We start from the raw sequence: 21,038 nt of genomic DNA, 5'->3' as shown, positions 1-21,038 counted from the left end.
TGCGAAATGAGAATTTCTTTTTTTTGTTTTTTTTTCAATATTTCATTGATAAAAGACATCTTTTTGGATTTTCTATTACAATGACTTAAAGTAGTGATGAATATAAAAGAAAATTCTATAGACTCGAAATAAAGCAATAAACAGCCTTGACAAAGACAAACAAAACTCGAGGAGAAAAACAAACTCAAAAACTTAAAAAAAAAGAAGGTCAAAAATACATAAGAGCATCCACTGGTACTCCGGGGGCTTGCGGGACATCAGTCGGTCTCTGCACGGGCCTATGGGCAATATCTTCTTGAAGGTGGTCTAGGTCAACCATCACCTGTCGAACGAATGTCATCACAGAAGCAAAAAACATAGACTTGGTCATGTCTTCACATTCATGGTATTTCATTACAACATAATCAGCTATCTCTTTAATCCTCATTCTGATGACACCCTTTTCTTGAAGCAAACGTCCAATCTGCTGGGCCCGAGCCTCCAACACCTGTGTATCTATGTTGTTTTGATCTTGTAACTGCTGCAGGCTTTCTTGTAGCTGGTAAATCAATGCATAGCAATGTTCTCTTTCTGTCTTGAAACCCTTTGTTTGCTTGACCAATTTATTTTCCAGGGCAACCAGCTTTTTCTATAAATTTGCTACTTCTTTGTCATATTTCTGCTTCAACTGGTGGGCTAATCTAGCATGTTCTTCTGCACTTTTGGCCAACTTTGCTTGAGCATTTAACAAGTCCCTTTCGGCCTTTGTCAAGTCAAAACCATAATCATGCACTTTCCGCCTTAGGTTGGTTATAATTTTCTCATCTCTCTCACTTCTTACCGGTGTCTCGGCGGCTATTTTCATTCTATGGATTTGGGCTCGAAGGGCTTCATTTTCCCTAGCCAACCTCTTATTTTCCCCTTCATCTTTAGCTTCCTGCAAACTACTATCAAATTTGATTTTTTCAATTTGTTCTTCTAGTTTGTTTATAGTAGTCCGGTATTCCTTTTCTTTAGCTAACCAAGCCTATTGCTCTCGTGCTCCATCGGTGAATTGTTGGACATGGGGCCTTTTGGCGGGCTGTTCTGGCTCTTGATCAACCCGACTTCTTTTACCATACCATGTGGCATAGTTGGATCCTACTTCACCCATGGACAAATCTCGTACTTGAGTTTGTGGTTCCAGGAACCTACATTAATGCCGAATCAGGCGAACCCTTTCTTCTGGAAATGTGGTTTTGGGCATAGTTCAATAACCTGTGGACTCAAATCTTCGTCATAGGGGACCGTTTGGTATCTGCCCAATTGGCGTAGGACCCGATGCGGGGCATATGGCTGAATACTCCGAAGACCCATTAATAAAAAAAAGCACACTCCGGCGGACATGTAAATAACTTCATCGACCAGAGCCAACCGAAAGTCCACTCAATTCGATTTGCATTTAAAGAACCCAAATACTCGAACCATGCCTTCGTACCTTCTGGCAACTCATGAGCATTTACTCGGTTTTCATATTCTTCGATGCAATTGAGTCCGGTCAGACCGTAGTTCATGTAACCTGGGCGATGACAAAGATGTTCTACCAACCACATTTGTAAAAGCAAGTTGCAACCCTAAAAAAATTTTGTCCCGGCTCGACAAGAGGTTAAAGCTCGGTAAATTTCTGCGAGAATCATCGGTATGATAGTGCCATTGGCCTTTTTGATCATAAAGTCGGCCACTCCTGCGAGCCCCAATTCTATATGTCTGTCACTCCTTGGGCATATCAGAGTGCTTAAAATTGCCACCACAAAGGCCAAACCCCTGCGTGCTTCCCATTTGTCTTTATTTCCCTGATGATTCAAACTAGTGTCCGGAGCCTCAAATCCGTGGGGGTCCCCATACCGGCTGTATAAGAAATGGAATGTGCAGAATCCTCCGGCTAAATTTTCATCTTTAACCTGCCGGCTAATACTCAAGAGGTCCAAAAACTTATGAGGGGTTACAGTTCTTGGTGCTACTGGATATTGATGCCTTAGCTTCCCTTCGAAACCAGCATAATCTGCTATCTCCTCTAGTGTAGGGGTCAACTCGAAATCAGAGAAGTGGAAAATATTGTGTGTCGGGTCCCAAAACGGTATCAAAGCTTCGATTATATCAACCTTTGATTTAATCTCCAGAAGACCAGTGAGCCCACCTAAAGCCTTTGTCACAGAACGCTTGCTGACCTCCCCTAGGTCGTTCCACCACATATGGAGTCCTAGTGGAATCTCGTCTATGACTCGAAAAGGTATATTTTCAACAGTGCTCATCCTGCACATTTTTATTTAAGGCGACTGGTTAAAAACAAGTAATTTTTGATTTTTTTTATTTTTGACCCCAAAAGAAAGATTATTTGTGCAAAATAAAACTCAAACAACTCAAGGCCACCTTTGCAAATACGGCCCTTCAGAAATAAAGATTTTAAAGTTGTGCTTGCTAAGTGGCCAAAATTAGGAAAAGAGCCATAGGTGGCTATTCTGGTAAAACAAACTTCCTGCGTCCCGTCGGGACGTTTCTGGCTATTTGGACAGAAAGTGACATCCCCTAAATTTATTTATGACAAAATGACGTATTTTTATATTTTTTGGTTATTTTTGCAAAAACGGGGCCGGACCCGATGAGGGTTGCCTACGTATCTCACATCCGGTGAGAATCAAACTCGCGTAGTTCGGTTAATTTTGATGCACAGAAAGATATGATTTGTTTTGAAATGATTTTCTTTTTTAAAAAAACTTTGGCAGAGTAACGGGATTTTTTGAATATCGGGATTATCAAAATCGGGCATTTTTCTATCCTATCTTACTCTTGATTTTTTTTTTCTTCTTAATTTTCTTTCCTTACTCTAGAAGCCGGTCAACATACAAGCCAAGCAAATTAATGCACAAGTAGCACGTAAAGAATGCATCAGGATGGTCTTTTAATTTTCGGGTGCACCTATCCTAGACGGACTCAACCCCTATGTTGAGTCCCCTAAGTCAAATACACATGATGCAAGCAAACGTACCTACTAGGGATTCGGCATGAGGATGTGTTATTCTAAGTTTAAATCTTGAGTGTATTGTTCTAGACCTGGCTTACCCGAGCGGACAACTCGAGCCGGAGGGGGAGGGGGGCAGCATATCGGGAATATAGAAGCTTCACCGGCTTTGCAACTTGTCCGAGCCTCATTCTAAAATTAGGATATGACTCTAACAGAAAAGAAGCCACGCGAAGCGCACGCTCCCCAGAAGATTTAGAAGACTTAGAGAGAAGGAGAGTTGTCGTAGCAATTTATATACAGTTCAAACAATATCAAAGCGGTAAAAAGCGGCATTTAGCACATTAGGCTCAAACACGTAAAAATCAGATTATAAATAAAACCAAGTATCACAATTATTCTAAGCTCGAATTTTGAACCCTGAACCAGAGATTCTGGGTTCTTTTCCCAAACAAAGTCGCCAGAGCTGTCACACCTCCTTTTTCCGAAGGGGGATAAGGGAGTTTTTCCAATTAAAGTGACGTTAATCGAAATGGGATTATTTATTTATCAGAGTCGCCACTTGGATTAGTTGTTATGGTGTCCCAAGTCACCGGTTTATTTTAAATCCCAAATCAAGGAAATTGACTCTATTTTATGGTCCGCGAACACAGAAGACCGGGTAAGAAATTCTGTTAACCCGGGAGAAGGTGTGAGGCACTCCCGAGTTCCGTGGTTTTAGCACAGTCGCTTAACAATTAATACTTGGCCTAATTATCTGATTTATTACATATTTAAAGCCTATTGTGCATTTTACTTTTTAACCGCTTTTAATTATTTATGAAATTATTTCTGGAATAAGTCACGATATCGTACACTTGTCGTTTTGGCACACGTCGCAAACCGCGCCACATAAAATGCACCCGCGATTTACAACATGTTTATTTTTATTATTATTGTTTGAAATTGAGGTCGAGTCACGTGAAACGCGCACTCGAATTGGAGATTACGTATCATGACTATACCACGATAACCGTACCCATAGTCACGATGATTTATTAATCGTGCCTAAAGCAAACTACGATGTTCGAGTTATTTATCATATATTAATTTGAGATTATTGTAAGGCCATGAATTATGGAAGTGGTAGAAAAGAAGCAAATTAGTTGATGGAATAAACATGCTAGCATGTTCCTTCTCGTTATTAACCGAACCCAAAATCCAACTTCAATTTTTCTTAAAAAAATCAACCTACGGCTTAAAAATGCTCTTATTAAGAGTCGAATTAACAAAAGCAAGGTAAAAAAAAAATAACAGAAATTATCCAAAGCTCGAATCATTTAATTTTGAGTTCTCTGCCACGAATAATTTGTCTCAAGAAGCCAAAACCTCTCTTTTGCTTTTAAATTCAAACATTGTCATGGCTTAACCAAACAGATCGTAATCAATGAAAATCCAAACATTTGCAGCCACATTTTCATAAACTAATTAATTCATGTATGCTCCCAAATAACGCATCATCAACGGAAACTTTAACATAAATAAACTAAATTAAGAAAGTTCTAGACAAACAACAGAATAATCACACGGCATTCATAATCATCGGAGATTAATAGAGAGGAAACTTATCAGAGAAAGAAATTGACCTCAAAGAATGACAGCTTTTCGATTACAGTAGCCGTATATGAGTGGAAACCCGGATCGAAAAACCCCGACGGAAACAGAAATTCGAACTTAAGACCGGAATCGCACTGGTAATCCCGAACGAAAAACCTGCCGGCGACCTCGACTTCGAGCACAGAGCTTCAATGTAAGATTTCGGAGATAAAAATGGTGGCCTCCATTAATCGTCCGTTTCCCCTCTACTGTATCTACGTGTGTGTGGGGCTGAGTGTTGTTGGGTTGAGAGAATGAGAGGGTGGTGGCAGAAGCTTTTGGAATTTTTTCCTCTTTTTGAGGAAGATAGAGATACAGAAGGGAATGGGATTTTTGGGAGTGGGCAGCCGTTAGAATAACGAAGACCTCTGTTAGGTTTTGTGAAAATATGGGTTTTATATGGTTTGGGAAAAGAACCTTGGCCATTGGATGAAAGTAGATTGATGGCTATGATTAAGGAGGGATTTTATGGGTGAGAAAAGGTTTGGACTAAAAGAGATTGGGAAGAATGGGCCTTTGTCTTGCTGGGCCACTAAAATTCGAAATGAGCTCCCAATTGGCTCGGACTTAATTCTTTCTTATTGAACAAAAATAAAAATAAAAATAAAAATACTATCAAAATATACTAATTAATAAGAATAAACTATTAAAGTGATCTATATATTAAAATAAAAATATTTTTGGTATTTTTTAAGTGTTATAAATATTATAAAATACTAATAAGCTAATATATATTTATATATATATATAATAAGAAAAGAAACATTATAAAACCATTTTTGTGTTTTTAAAACTTATGTTTTAAAATTAAAACTAAAAGCTGACTGAAATCCTATTAAAATGGAAATAAATAAATATTTTTAAAATACTACTTTTAAAAGTTGCGCGGGTCAAAAATTACGTGCTTACAATGACAAAACTAACCACTAGACGATACAAATTGTTAAATCAACACCATGCAGTATGACTCTTTTCTTTAATCCACCTTCTCCAGACCAGAACAAAAAACACATATCAATACGTTTTTTGCTCCCTCTATTGAGAAAAAAAAGACGTAATGATGCTAAATGTACAATTTTACTTCGCATTTTGAGTAAAATACAGTTATATAACATATTTCTTGTACAAAGGGAGCAAAAAAATGTATTTTAACCAACTAGTTTAATGTGACGAGCCGAATACCCACCACGATTAAAATAATAATAATACTAATAATAATAATAATAACAACAATAATAATAACAACAACAACAACAACAACAACAATAATAATAATAATAATAATAACAAAAATAAAGATTATTCGTTTTAGCCATTAAAATGCTTCGTGTTTGTAAGAGTATAGCACAACATGAATTGCTTTGTTCCTTTCATGAGGATAACTCATTGATCAAGAGATCATAATTCAAATCATAACATGAAAATTTAAAGGGTTTAAGTTTAATGGCCTCAGTTGGATCTCTTGTTACCGATGTTTAAAAAATATTATCACATGCTCCAAAATATTTTGCAATTTATCTCTTATTTTTTGATGAAAAATGAATAAGATATTTCATTTATTTCCTTTTTGTTTCTAGCATTTACAAATAATTTATGCAGAAGTTTTTTTTTTTGTAGGACAGAAATATGTGTGTTTGGAATTTTTACTTATTTTCTAGTTTATATTTGTTAAAATCGTAAGTTCAACCTAAATGGATGAATTTTCTCTCTCGACCTTATTAATTTAGACTATAAACAATTTATATTATTGAGAATAGGCATTTATACTTTATTTTTGAAACTTCATAGGAAAATTAACATTGCGGAAATTTTTTTATATGAAAGAGATTTGTACGAAATTTTTTGACCCTGTCGAATCCAAACTTTATGCTAATTTTGTATTTTTTTCATATTAAAAATAATAATTTCATATGGACATCTAACTTTCCACTGTTCATTAAAGAGTTAATATTTTAACTCTACAACTTGCGAGTTAATTTCTCTAGACGCCTATATAATATGACTTAATTTTGGTCAATCCCTTGCATTTCAAAATCTAAAATTTAACACCTATTTAAAGGAAGCTAAATCCTACCCAAGTATAATGATTACTAGTAATTAAGTAAGTAATTTATTTCATTAGATATTTAGGAGGTCTCGTGTACTCACATTTCAAAAAAAAAAAAATGATTTCTAACTTTTTAATGAAAGAGTACAATCCTTTGTCTCAAGCTCTTGTGGCTACAATGTTTGAATCTTGTTCAAGCGAACTTGTGGTATATTGGTAGAAATATGTCAATGCTTGTATCATTTTAATTCACAGAAAATCAATAGCTTCTCTTTTCCTCAGGGCTCTTCAAAATAGGGAGTCGGTTTTTTTCCCTAGGAAAGGTCATAAACACACACAGAAATATAAAGAGGAATTTTCAAAAACTACTACTGTTTTGTTGCTATTAACTTTATATAGCTACTATATACATAATTACTTCCAATATCTATTATTCAGTTGTTACGGTAGTATATTCGCGCGGTTGTATTCATGAATACATAAGCAAAAAGCACCTAAAATAAGGGTAGTCCAACTGTACGCGCATGTATTCACATGTATTCGCGATTCTGTATTCATGAATACAAGCGCCTAAAATCAGGGCAGTCCAACTGTACGCACATGTATTCACATGTATTCGCGTTGTTGTCTTCATGAATACAACAACAAAAAGTGACTAAAATCAGGGCAGTCCAGCTGTACGCGCATGTATTCACATGTATTTGCATTGTTGTATTCAAGAAATACTGCAACAAAAAGCGCCTAAAATAAGGGCAATCCAGCTGCACACGCATGTATTCAAATGTATTCGCGCCATGTATTCATGAATACAGTAACGACAATCACCTTAAAAATAGGTATGTCCATCTGTCTAATAACAGAAATAATATCAATTAGCGTGATACACTCCTAATATAACTCAGCAAAATCAATTCTTACATGCCTCATTATCAATCCAATTAATTAGAATAATTTTTCAATTGTATATAACTGTTGTACTTAACTTTAGTATTTAGTGTGTTTCAATATTTTTTTTACTATTGCATTCATTAGATTCAATGTTTGTATTTACGGTATTCGCTATTTTATATTCAGTGTATTCAAATAAATTTGTATTAGCAGCATTTTAGTTATTCCTAATACATGTTATTACTGTTGTATTCAGTATATTTCATTGGTTGTATTCACTGTATTTCTATTTGTATTCAGTATATTTTAATGTATTTCACCGTATTTTAAAATTAAATATATTCACTGTTTATATTCTATTCTATTTTAATATTTGTATTCAGTGTATTTCAATGTTTATATCCTGTATTCATGCACGAATACATGAGTATTCAGTTGTATTAAAAAAATACAAACCTTTAAAATACATAAATACAGGCAAAACATAATGTATTTATATAAAAATACAATATATTTGAGTGAATTTGTACAGAATACAATGTGTTTGTATTATTGGATGTGACTAAATAGCGAAGAAGGGAAGAAAGTTCGCCGGATATGGCATTTTCCGGCCAAGCAAAATATTATATACATTGTATTAAAACTAAAAATGGAGACGAACAAAAACCCCGTCCCTTAAATCTTCTCCGGCATAAAAACTATTGCAGTATCCGTGTAGAAAAATCATTTACAATATCCGGCGTAGAGAGAGCCGTAGTCTCTTTCTTTCTAATATTGCAGTACAAATCCATTACAAATATCCGGCGTAAAAACTAAGCAGTACAAATCCATTGCAATATCCAGCGTATAAACTAAGGAGGTATTCTGCTCGAACAGAGAGAGAAGAAAAATTTTGTTGGGATTTTGAGATCGTGTGTTAATTGAAAGAAAGAGAGAGAAGGAAGAGAGAGAGAAAGAAGAAAAAATTTGTTGGAATTTTGGTATCGTGTGTTAATTGAAAGAAAGAGAGAAGGAAGAGAGAGAAAGAAGAAAAAATCTGAGAGAATCTTGTGTTAATTGAAAAAAAGAGAGATGAAAAATATAAATAGCATATTTCATGTCTCAATGATAGTATATATCATAAATACCTATTTTGCTATAAAATATAAAAAGTAACTATAAAAAATAATATTTTAAAATAATTTTAGTTTATAATAAATATGGTATATAACTTTGCAACAGGCGGTAAAATTTTCAAATATAAATGGACGTTGATCACTTTATCATAGTTGATCTAAATGTACAGTTCCTTTCCTTGTTCGATGTATCTAAATGTGGGAAATGAGTTGTTTAACACGTATATGTGACACTCACATAATCATAACGTGATACTAATGTACTATTTTATACTAACATTTTACTTTAATAAATAAATAAAAATAACAATATACTCCGCCAAAAATATCCACTATTCGACGAAATCAACAAAGTTTTTAATTAAAACTATCAAAGATAAGGATGTGTGTGTTACTATATATATGGTAATTGCTTTCTAACCTCTTTTCCAATATAATGAGAACTAAATAATCTCAACATTTAAATTTCACATTTTTTCTATTTTTATTTTACACTTTCAAATTGTGAAAATTTACAATATTGACTCGAAATTGACTACTACTTTGACCAAGTCAATCTAAGTGATGGGATAAGATAAGATACTTCAAGATACGTAGTCAGATTCGGCGGGAAAAAGATTGACCCAAATGAGATTTTGAGAATATATTAAATTGCAAAAAAGAAAAAATATATTCAACCTTAAATCTGAAATCCATTCTTGAGAAACATTCACAGTATATTAAAATTTTTAGATCTTCTCCGAAATTGAGAGAAAAGAAACTTGAGAAAAAAATAAAAAATAACGAATTGAAGTAAAAAGAAAAAGAGAACAAGAAATCACTAGCTAGCTTTGGCGTCATTGGTTATGTTGAACATCAAGAAAAAAAATATTGTTATTTGACATACTATTTCTAGATGAATTTAAAGACTATGGGTTGATGAGTATAACATTTAAGGTTATTAATATAGTTAGTGACGGCGGCGGATGATGATAGAGGTGGTTGGTTGGTGGTGATGGTTGTGTAATAATTGATAAAGTAGTGGTGAAATATTACGTCCACGAGAATCATTAAGTTAGCATTTTAACAATTTTGAAGACTTTTCGCAACATGGCTGATTTAAAAGTATAAAGTGAAAGCTAACTAATGGTGAGTTACAACTTCATTAAGTGGAAGTAACTGAACCTAACTGTTCCTTTTCTTCTAAGGAACACTTGTTTCATATACAGAAAATTTCTTCATGCATGTCAGAGTAAAAACAGTAACTGATTAACTTCATTGAATATTTAATTAATCACTGCAATTCAATGAATTCCACCAGCTTCAAATGGACAAGCTGTGTTCTTTGACATTGCTACAGAGAGGCTAATCAGGTCGCGGATATTTTTGTCAAAATAGAGCATTGACGAACAAGTGAGCTTTTTCTATGTTTCTAATGAAATGCGGCCGAGACAAGTCCGTAGTTCTTATGCATGAGTCATTCTGGTTAGTTTGGTTGAACTTTGTACGCGGTCGAAATAGATTTCGGCCTTCATACGATTGATCGAGGTCAAAACATAATGGATCAAAGTCAAAACATAATGGATCGAAGTAAGGCTCCGTGATGGGTTCCGAAGATGGAACAAACAAGCTTCGAGCCCGAAGGACCGATAAACGTCGAGCTCGATATCATTATCAAGCTCGAATCCAAATCGAACTATGATGCGAAGAAAAGTTATCGAACTTGTGATTCAGAGACCGACCCACATCGACCCCGAATCAATTCAGGGATCCGAGTCAGAATCAAGCTCAAGTCAAGATCGAGAGCTCAAGTCAAGACCGAAAACTCGAGTCAATATCGAGCTCATAGGCAAGAGCCGTTGCAATCCCACTAGAGTAGAGAATCTTGGTAGGAATTGTGGAAAAACTGATTTATCATTGGTCTCCCACTATGTATTTTTAATTATATCTAAAGTAATATCCCCTTACTATAAAGGGAATGATTATCATTTCTGTAAGGACCAAGTTTTTGCTTATATTGTAATTCAAGCACCATATTCTCCTACAGTGAAGAATTATTCTTTCAAACTTCATAAATTGATTCAACTTATTTAGTCCTAGCAATCATCTTCCTTACAACCTTTTCTATTTGCATTCTTATCAATCCATACTTGATTTTTCTATTCATCCTTACGATTTGTATTAAACTATACCATATATCCTTAGAACTACGTACAAATTCAACTCTATCCGTTTTTTGGGTAAACAGTTTGGCGCCAACCGTGGGGCTAAGGATAACAATGGTTATTTGATACGACCTTGTTTTACCCTTGTTTCCGAAAGCATTTCGGATTAGCAACAACTGACTACCAATCAAATGGCCTTACCTATCGACAACGAAGTCGGTCTTCAAGATGAGAATAACAACTTGACACCCAGTACCGGAATATCACTTGTCAACGCCGTTGAAGCTCGAATCGAAGTGCCGATAGATATCAATTCGCATGTGGCCATTGAGGCGAACCTACATCCTGAACCTGAGAATAGCATTCATGGTGGCACTCGGTCTGCAGTTCGAGATACCCATAATGTTGAGGAAAACGGCATCAGCCTGCGCATGATTTTTGAAATGTTGCAAGCTCAACAGGCAGCAATAGCTCAGTTGCAGAGCCAAACCTAACTACCAAGCAGACCGGAGCCCAGTCCACTTCGAGAAATCAGCCACAGAACAGAGTCGGCCATAGTGAGGTCAAATGAGCAAGAATCGGGGACTACTTCCGAAATTGCTAAAATGCTCGAGGAGCTCACAAAGCGAGTCGAAGCCAACGATAAAAAAGTAGAAACGTATAACTCCAGGGTCGATCAGATCCCGAGAGCTCCACCAATGATAAAAGGGTTGGATTCCAAAAAATTCGTGCAAAAACCTTTTTCCCTCGAGCGCAGCCCCAAAACCAATCCCCAAAACATTTCGTATGCCTGAAATTCCTAAATATAACGACAATGTTGAACCGTCATTAATGACTTTGTTTGTTCTCTTTGAACCTAGATCTTGGGATCTCCAGTCTTCTAGGTAGAGTTACCGCCACAATGACTTGTTCTCGGCCATAGCCCCATTCCCCTTGATGATTTCTCAACTACCTCTCTAGTTAGGCCTTTTGTAAGTGGATCCGACACATTATCACTTGACTTTACATAGTCAATTGTGATAATTCCTCTAGAGAGTAATTGCCTAACGGTTTTATGTCTTCGTCGTATATGACGAGATTTACCGTTATACATGACGCTCCCAGCCCTTCCAATTGCCGCTTGACTATCACAATGTATGCATATTGGTGCCAACGGTTTGGGCCAAAATGGAATGTCTTCCAAGAAATTCCGGAGCCATTCAGCTTCTTCACCGGCTTTATCTAAGGCTATGAATTCAGCCTCCATTGTAGAGCGGGCAATACATGTTTGTTTGGACGACTTCCAAGATACCGCTCCTCCACCAATAGTGAATACATATCCACTCGTGGACTTAGAATCAGTTGAACCGGTGATCCAGATGCACACTTATCTTGGTTTCCCTGATATTATCTTGATCTCCTAAATTGATTGCTTCAGTTTCATTCAAATTAGGCTTGGGTTTTTCTTCAAAGTGATTTAGTTCTCTACTGATTTCCTGAAATGCTGCTTCTTCATCATATTCTGTTTCATCATCACACTCTACTTCTTGGATTGTTGTTTCGGAATTAGATTGGCTTTTACGATTTGGCTAAAAATTCCTCATGCATGTCATGTCATTGAAACCAGCATAAAAAGAACTGTACAGAAAAAAGAAACAAAACAAAAATGAAACGCTATCAGGAATAATGGAAAACGGAAAATTGTATTTCATTGAAAATAAAAGGATAGAAGGGTTTGTACATCAAAACAAGCAAAAAATAAAAAATCTAGATTACAACCCTGGAATAACCCAGATAACAAAAAGGAAAACAAAGCAAACTACCAAAACTCCTTCCGGGTGGGGAGAGGAGTAGCTTTCCAATTGCTAAGCTTCACATTTGGCCCAACGAGCTGCACATCGGCATTATTGGAACCTTCCCTGATTTCCACCATATTAACCTCATCAAACAGACTCTGGAACCTCTTGATCAACTCTTCATCAAAGTCGACCACAGGTTTTGGGACCGCTGATATTGGGCGCTTTGCGACCCCTGGCTTGACAAAAGACTTGGAGACATGTGGAACAGGCTTAGGAAGTGACCATTCCTTTCTTTTCAAATTTTTAGCCTTTTTTACGTCCTTCCCTGTGAGTGTGAATCCCAAACCAAATGTACCGAAACTTTCACGTGGACACACCGGATGTGCAATACCCTGTAGAGATGAACCCAGGCCTTTGCTGGGCACAAAACCATTCTTCAACAGTTCATTTGCTACTATGACGGACACAAATGGTAGCTTCGGACCTGGAATGCATTCTCCTTCAGGAATCTTCTCGACAGACACTGTTTCGAACGTTTGGTAAACCCAAGGCCCTTTATCATCTTAAACTTCAATAAGTAGAACAGTTGTGTCATTGTAAGCAGATAAGTTCTCATCACCGTGCACAACTATTTCCTGCCTGTCCCATTCAAACTTTACCATTTGATATAGAGAAGACGGGATTGCCTTGGCAGCATGTGTTCAGGGCCTGCCCAACAACAAGTTGTAGGAGACAGCCACATCTAGCACTTGGAACTCCATAGTGAACTCAACTGGCCCTATTGGCAATTCGAGCATTATATCACCAACAGAATCTTTCCCTCCTCCATCAAAGTCTCGAACACATACATTGTTCATATGGATCCTTTCAGTGCCGATCTTCAACTTTTGCAAAGTGGACAGAGGGCAAATATTTGCACTAGAATCGTTATCAACCAGTACCCTTGAGACAGCAGAATCCTCGCACTTCACTGTGAGATAAAGAGCTCGGTTGTGCTCTATACCCTCCATAGGAAGTTCATCATCTGAGAAAGTGATCTTGTTTGCTTCGAAAATCTTGTTAGCAATCTTTTCCAAGTGGTTCACCGTGATCTTATCAGGAACATGGGCCTCATTCAAAATCTTCATCAGGGATTTGCGGTGGTCATATGAATGTATCAGCAAAGACAAAAGAGAGATCTGAGCTGGTGTTTTCCTTAACTGCTCTACAATGGAATAGTCTTGTATTTTTATCTTTTTCAGGAACTCTTCAGCCTCTTATTCGGTGACCGGCTTCTTTACTGGGACGTGGCCATCCTTGAATGGCTTGGCTTTTCTCAGTTCTTCTGGGGTAAAACATCTCCCAGAACGAGTCAATCCTCTGGTTTCATTGACTTCTTCCTCTACTTCTTTCCCTTTATATGTTACTATCACCTGTTTGTAATTCCACGGGACGACCTTTGTGTCAACCATTGGTAACTAGGTCACTGGCTTAATAATAACGGGGGTAATACGAGCCCCTTCCATGATTATGATAGGCTTGCCCAGGACCCCTGGCACGACCACTTTTTGCTTTTCCTGGTTCGCTTCAACATCAATCGGAGGCCCTTTCACAACCAATACAGATGGCTTCACGTTGAGCGTGCTTAGCTTCTCCGACACCCCTTCAACTGTCAAGGGCATTGCTTTTGCAAAATCTGGAGCTTTAACTGGATTACTTTCGCTAGCCCAGATCATCATGACATACTTGGAAGAATTCTTGGGCTCCCCGTCCTTATGAACTATCTCAATCATATGTGTCTCTGCATGGGCCGGCAAAGGATTTTGGTTGATGTTTGGCGCCTCCGGGCTCTGGACCACAATTTGATTTGTATCAATAAGCTCTTGGATCGCCCACTTCAAATGCCAACACTTCTCTGTGTCGTGCCCTGGGGCATCAGAATAATATGCGCATTTGAGGGAATAATCAAGGTTCCTTGGAGGTGGATTTGGTGTCTTTGGCTCAATCGGCCTCAAAACGTCCAACTGCATCAACCTTTGAAACAAACTGGTATACGACTCTCCAAGAGGGGTGAAGGTTTCTTTCCGCTGCTGCCTCTCTTTTCTATAATCCAGATTTGATCGAAAGATTAGACCAGTAGGGTTTCGGTATGGTTGTGGGGGTGGATAAGGATTTTGTGGAGTTGGAGCACGCCATTGCGGGTAAAGAGGGGGTCTGTGCATGGTGAACATGGTATTGGGGTGGTCTGGCTGAATATTGAGGGTCTTGTGGTGGGAAATAATGTTGGGATGGATTATATGGAGCTTGGGTGTAGGCTTGAGGTTGGGGTCGAGGTTGGGTGTACTGGTGAGGCGAACCCCTTGGGCCACGCCCTGATCCAGAGACAAATATAGCGACATTATCTTTCTTCTTTTTGCCTAACAGGCTTCCGATGCCACTTTGAATTGCCTGTGTGGTTGTTTTATGGCAGAGTAGCTCATGATCTTACTTGACTTAAGTCCCCCTTCCACCATTCCTCCCATCTTTACTACATCGTTGAAGGACTTACCTATGGCTGAGATCAACTGGCCAAAGTAAGTAGGTTCTAAGGCTTGAAGAAAGTACTCGACCATCTCATCTTCTTCCATTGGAGGATTGACCCGTGCAGCTTGTTCTCTCCATCTGAAACCATATTCCCTAAAGCTCTCGCTGGGCTTCTTCTCTACCTTGGTCAAATATAGGCGATCCGAGACAATGTCTATATTGTACTGAAAGTGCCGAGCAAAGGCCTGAGCCAAGTTGTCCCATGTGTACCACCTGCTAGCATCTTGGTGGGTGTACCATTCCAAAGCCGCCCCACTCAAACTCTGACTGAAATACGCCATTAATAATTCATCTTTCCCACCGGCGCCTCTCACCTTGCTGCAAAAGACTCTCAAATGGGCCACGGGATCTCCATGTCCATTGTACAGGTCAAACTTGGGCATCTTGAACCCAGCGGGCAGTTGGACATCAGGGAATAAGCATAAATCCTTGTAAGCCACACTTACTTGGCTTCCTATCCCTTGCATGTTCTTCAAAGATTGCTCTAGACTCTTCACTTTCCTGAATATCTCATCCTGCTCCATGTTCCGGGATGGCTTCTCAGTTTCAATAGGAGGTTCAAAGTGAGGGGTGTAGGAGCTTGGAACGCGGGTTCACTAGAAGATCGGTGGAGGGTAGCTCGCGGAGAGGCTATGAAAATAGGAGAAGATGTCGGAGCCGGGTATGCGGTTGTTTTGGTTGGTGGAGCATGGAAAGTTTGGGATGAGGTGCCGGGGTAGTGGTGGAAAGGGGTAAAACCCGGTGCATGCTGAGGGGAAAGATCAACGGTAGTGGGATTCTGGGCTTGTGCCAGTGGTGGGATGAAAGCGGGATTTTCTATGTAGTTAGCGGGAAATGAAGGTGGAGGATGCCCCCTGATCCAGGTTGGATACATTTCAGCCATTTGATGCTTCAACCTGTGGACCTCCTCTTTCAATTCAGACTCCCATTCTACAATCTCCCTCGGCGGGTCGACAACACCCGTGTCCGACTCTTTGCTAGTCATGACTTCCTTGCGCTTTGATCTGGTATTATAGGGGTGACTTGCCAGGATGCCACTAAACTAACCACCTAAACAGAACCTGTCTTTCTATGCACACACAATAACTTGGTCAGTTTTGAAGCATTTAACAGATAGGGAATTGCATATTGGGGATGCAATGCACCTGAGCAGTTAAACGTTTCTAAATGCTTTGCGACGGTTTATGTGTTTCATCCCGGCTCTTTTCCCAAATTTTGAATCCTGATTTTTCCTCTCTCCTTTTGTTGTGTTTCGCTCTTTTAATTCTCATTCTTTTTTTTCTTTTGTTTGGACCCTCTTTTCTTTCTTCCCTCCCTTTTTTCTTTTCCTCTTTTTTTTCTTTCTTTCTTTTCTCTATTTTCTTTTAAGACTATGATCGAATCCTATGGGGATTGCCTACGTATCATGACGCCGCATGAAGCAGATCATTACACAGTTCAGGGATATAAATGCGAAATGAAAATTTCTTTTTTTTGTTTTTTTTTCAATATTTCATTGATAAAAGACATCTTTTTGGATTTTCTATTACAATGACTTAAAGTAGTGATGACTATAAAAGAAAATTCTATAGACTCGAAATAAAGCAATAAACAGCCTTGACAAAGACAAACAAAACTCGAGGAGAAAAACAAACTCAAAAACTTAAAAAAAAAGAAGGTCAAAAATACATAAGAGCATCCACTGGTACTCCGGGGGCTTGCGGGACATCAGTCGGTCTCTGCACGGGCCTATGGGCAATATCTTCTTGAAGGTGGTCTAGGTCAACCATCACCTGTCGAACGAATGTCATCACAGAAGCAAAAAACATAGACTTGGTCATGTCTTCACATTCATGGTATTTCATTACAACATAATCAGCTATCTCTTTAATCCTCATTCTGATGACACCCTTTTCTTGAAGCAAACGTCCAATCTGCTGGGCCCGAGCCTCCAACACCTGTGTATCTATGTTGTTTTGATCTTGTAACTGCTGCAGGCTTTCTTGTAGCTGGTAAATCAATGCATAGCAATGTTCTCTTTCTGTCTTGAAACCCTTTGTTTGCTTGACCAATTCATTTTCCAGGGCAACCAGCTTTTTCTGTAAATTTGCTACTTCTTTGTCATATTTCTGCTTCAACTGGTGGGCTAATCTAGCATGTTCTTCTGCACTTTTGGCCAACTTTGCTTGAGCATTTAACAAGTCCCTTTCGGCCTTTGTCAAGTCAAAACCATAATCATGCACTTTCCGCCTTAGGTTGGTTATAATTTTCTCATCTCTCTCACTTCTTACCGGTGTCTCGGCGGCTATTTTCATTCTATGGATTTGGGCTCGAAGGGCTTCATTTTCCCTAGCCAACCTCTTATTTTTCCCTTCATCTTTAGCTTCCTGCAAACTACTATCAAATTTGATTTTTTCAATTTGTTCTTCTAGTTTGTTTATAGTAGTCCGGTATTCCTTTTCTTTAGCTAACCAAGCCTATTGCTCTCGTGCTCCATCGGTGAATTGTTGGACATGGGGCCTTTTGGCGGGCTGTTCTGGCTCTTGATCAACCCGACTTCTTTTACCATACCATGTGGCATAGTTGGATCCTACTTCACCTATGGACAAATCTCGTACTTGAGTTTGTGGTTCCAGGAACCTACATTAATGCCGAATCAGGCGAACCCTTTCTTCTGGAAATGTGGTTTTGGGTATAGTTCAATAACCTGTGGACTCAAATCTTCGTCATTGGGGACCGTTTGGTATCTGCCCAATTGGCGTAGGACCCGATGCGGGGCATATGGCTGTATACTCCGAAGACCCATTAATAAAAAAAAGCACACTCCGGCGGACATGTAAATAACTTCATCGACCAGAGCCAACCGAAAGTCCACTCAATTCGATTTGCATTTAAAGAACCCAAATACTCGAACCATGCCTTAGTACCTTCTGGAAACTCATGAGCATTTACTCGGTTTTCATATTCTTCGATGCAATTGAGTCCGGTCAGACCGTAGTTCATGTAACCTGGGCGATGACAAAGATGTTCTACCAACCACATTTGTAAAAGCAAGTTGCAACCCTAAAAAAATTTTGTCCCGACTCGACAAGAGGTTAAAGCTCGGTAAATTTCTGCGAGAATCATCGGTATGATAGTGCCATTGGCCTTTTTGATCATAAAGTCGGCCACTCCTGCGAGCCCCAATTCTATATGTCTGTCACTCCTTGGGCATATCAGAGTGCTTAAAATTGCCACCACAAAGGCCAAACCCCTGCGTGCTTCCCATTTGTCTTTATTTCCCTGATGATTCAAACTAGTGTCCGGAGCCTCAAATCCGTGGGGGTCCCCATACCGGCTGTATAAGAAATAGAATGTGCAGAATCCTCCGGCTAAATTTTCATCTTTAACCTGCCGGCTAATACTCAAGAGGTCCAAAAACTTATGAGGGGTTACAGTTCTTGGTGCTACTGGATATTGATGCCTTAGCTTCCCTTCGAAACCAGCATAATCTGCTATCTCCTCTAGTGTAGGGGTCAACTCGAAATTAGAGAAGTGGAAAATATTGTGTGTCGGGTCCCAAAACGGTATCAAAGCTTCGATTATATCAACCTTTGGTTTAATCTCCAGAAGACCAGTGAGCCCACCTAAAGCCTTTGTCACAGAACGCTTGCTGACCTCCCCTAGGTCGTTCCACCACATATGGAGTCCTAGTGGAATCTCGTCTACGAATCGAAAAGGTATATTTTCAACAGTGCTCATCCTGCACATTTTTATTTAAGGCGACTGGTTAAAAACAAGTAATTTTTGATTTTTTTTATTTTTGACCCCAAAAGAAAGATTATTTGTGCAAAATAAAACTCAAACAACTCAAGGCCACCTTTGCAAATACGGTCCTTCAGAAATGAAGATTTAAAGTTGTGCTTGCTAAGTGGCCAAAATTAGGAAAAGAGCCATAGGTGGCTATTCTGGTAAAACAAACTTCCTGCGTCCCGTCGGGACGTTTCTGGCTATTTGGACAGAAAGTGACATCCCCTAAATTTATTTATGACAAAATGACGTATTTTTATATTTTTTGGTTATTTTTGCAAAAACGGGGCCGGACCCGATGAGGGTTGCCTACGTATCTCACATCCGGTGAGAATCAAACTCGCGTAGTTCGGTTAATTTTGATGCACAGAAAGATATGATTTGTTTTGAAATGATTTTCTTTTTTAAAAAAACTTTGGCAGAGTAACGGGATTTTTTGAATATCGGGATTATCAAAATCGGGCATTTTTCTATCCTATCTTACTCTTGATTTTTTTTTCTTCTTAATTTTCTTTCCTTACTCTAGAAGCCGGTCAACATACAAGCCAAGCAAATTAATGCACAAGTAGCACGTAAAGAATGCATCAGGATGGTCTTTTAATTTTTGGGTGCACCTATCCTAGACGGACCCAACCCCTATGTTGAGTCCCCTAAGTCAAATACACATGATGCAAGTAAACGTACCTACTAGGGATTCGGCATGAGGATGTGTTATTCTAAGTTTAAATCTTGAGTGTATTGTTCTAGACCTGGCTTACCCGAGCGGACAACTCGAGCCGGAGGGGGGGGGGAGCGTATCGGGAATATAGAAGCTTCACCGGCTTTGCAACTTGTCCGAGCCTCATTCTAAAATTAGGATATGACTCTAACAGAAAAGAAGCCACGCGAAGCGCACGCTCCCCAGAAGATTTAGAAGACTCAGAGAGAAGGAGAGTTGTCGTAGCAATTTATATACAGTTCAAACAATATCAAAGCGGTAAAAAGCGGCATTTAGCACATTAGGTTCAAACACGTAAAAATCAGATTATAAATAAAATCAAGTATCACAATTATTCTAAGCTCGAATTTTGAACCCTGAACCAGAGATTCTGGGTTCTTTTCCCCAACAAAGTCGCCAGAGCTGTCACACCTCCTTTTTTCGAAGGGGGATAAGGGAGTTTTTCCAATTAAAGTGACGTTAATCGAAATGGGATTATTTATTTATCAGAGTCGCCACTTGGAATAGTTGTTATGGTGTCCCAAGTCACCGGTTTATTTTAAATCCCAAATCAAGAAAATTGACTCTATTTTATGGTCCGCGAACACAGAAGACCGGGTAAGAAATTCTGTTAACCCGGGAGAAGGTGTGAGGCACTCCCGAGTTCCGTGGTTTTAGCACAGTCGCTTAACAATTAATACTTGGCCTAATTATCTGATTTATTACATATTTAAAGCCTATTGTGCATTTTACTTTTTAACCGCTTTTAATTATTTATGAAATTATTTCTGGAATAAGTCACGATGTCGTACACTTGTCGTTTTGGCACACGTCGCAAACCGCGCCACATAAAATGCACCCGCGATTTACAACATATTTATTTTTATTATTATTGTTTGAAATTGAGGTCGAGTCACGTGAAACGCGCACTCGAATTGGAGATTACGTATCATGACTATACCACGATAACCGTACCCATAGTCACGATGATTTATTAATCGCGCCTAAAGCAAACTACGATGTTCGAATTATTTATCATATATTAATTTGAGATTATTGTAAGGCCATGAATTATGGAAGTGGTAGAAAAGAAGCAAATTAGTTGATGGAATAAACATGCTAGCATGTTCCTTCTCGTTATTAACCGAACCCAAAATCCAACTTCAATTTTTCTTAAAAAAATCAACCTACGGCTTAAAAATGCTCTTATTAAGAGTCGAATTAACAAAAGCAAGGTAAAAAAAAAATAACAGAAATTATCCAAAGCTCGAATCATTTAATTTTGAGTTCTCTGCCACGAATAATTTGTCTCAAGAAGCCAAAACCTCTCTTTTGCTTTTAAATTCAAACATTGTCATGGCTTAACCAAACAGATCGTAATCAATGAAAATTCAAACATTTGCAGCCACATTTTCATAAACTAATTA

The 21,038-nt window shown here is 38.4% G+C and overlaps 1 long non-coding RNA gene across 1 annotated transcript; it reads right to left on the bottom strand.

Annotated features, from left to right (window-relative positions):
* Nucleotides 1–5,088, bottom strand: LOC142176502 (uncharacterized). Its single transcript, XR_012705153.1, has 2 exons — nucleotides 4,603–5,088; nucleotides 1–2,271 (listed from the first exon to the last, which is right to left on the bottom strand). It is a non-coding gene; the product is annotated as an uncharacterized LOC142176502 (long non-coding RNA).
* Nucleotides 5,089–21,038: the final 15,950 nt, after the last annotated feature.

The sequence above is a fragment of the Nicotiana tabacum genome, chromosome 22 (genome assembly GCF_000715075.1).
Source record: "Nicotiana tabacum cultivar K326 chromosome 22, ASM71507v2, whole genome shotgun sequence".
Taxonomy (NCBI): domain Eukaryota; kingdom Viridiplantae; phylum Streptophyta; class Magnoliopsida; order Solanales; family Solanaceae; genus Nicotiana; species Nicotiana tabacum.
This window is presented reverse-complemented; position numbering and strand designations above follow the sequence as displayed.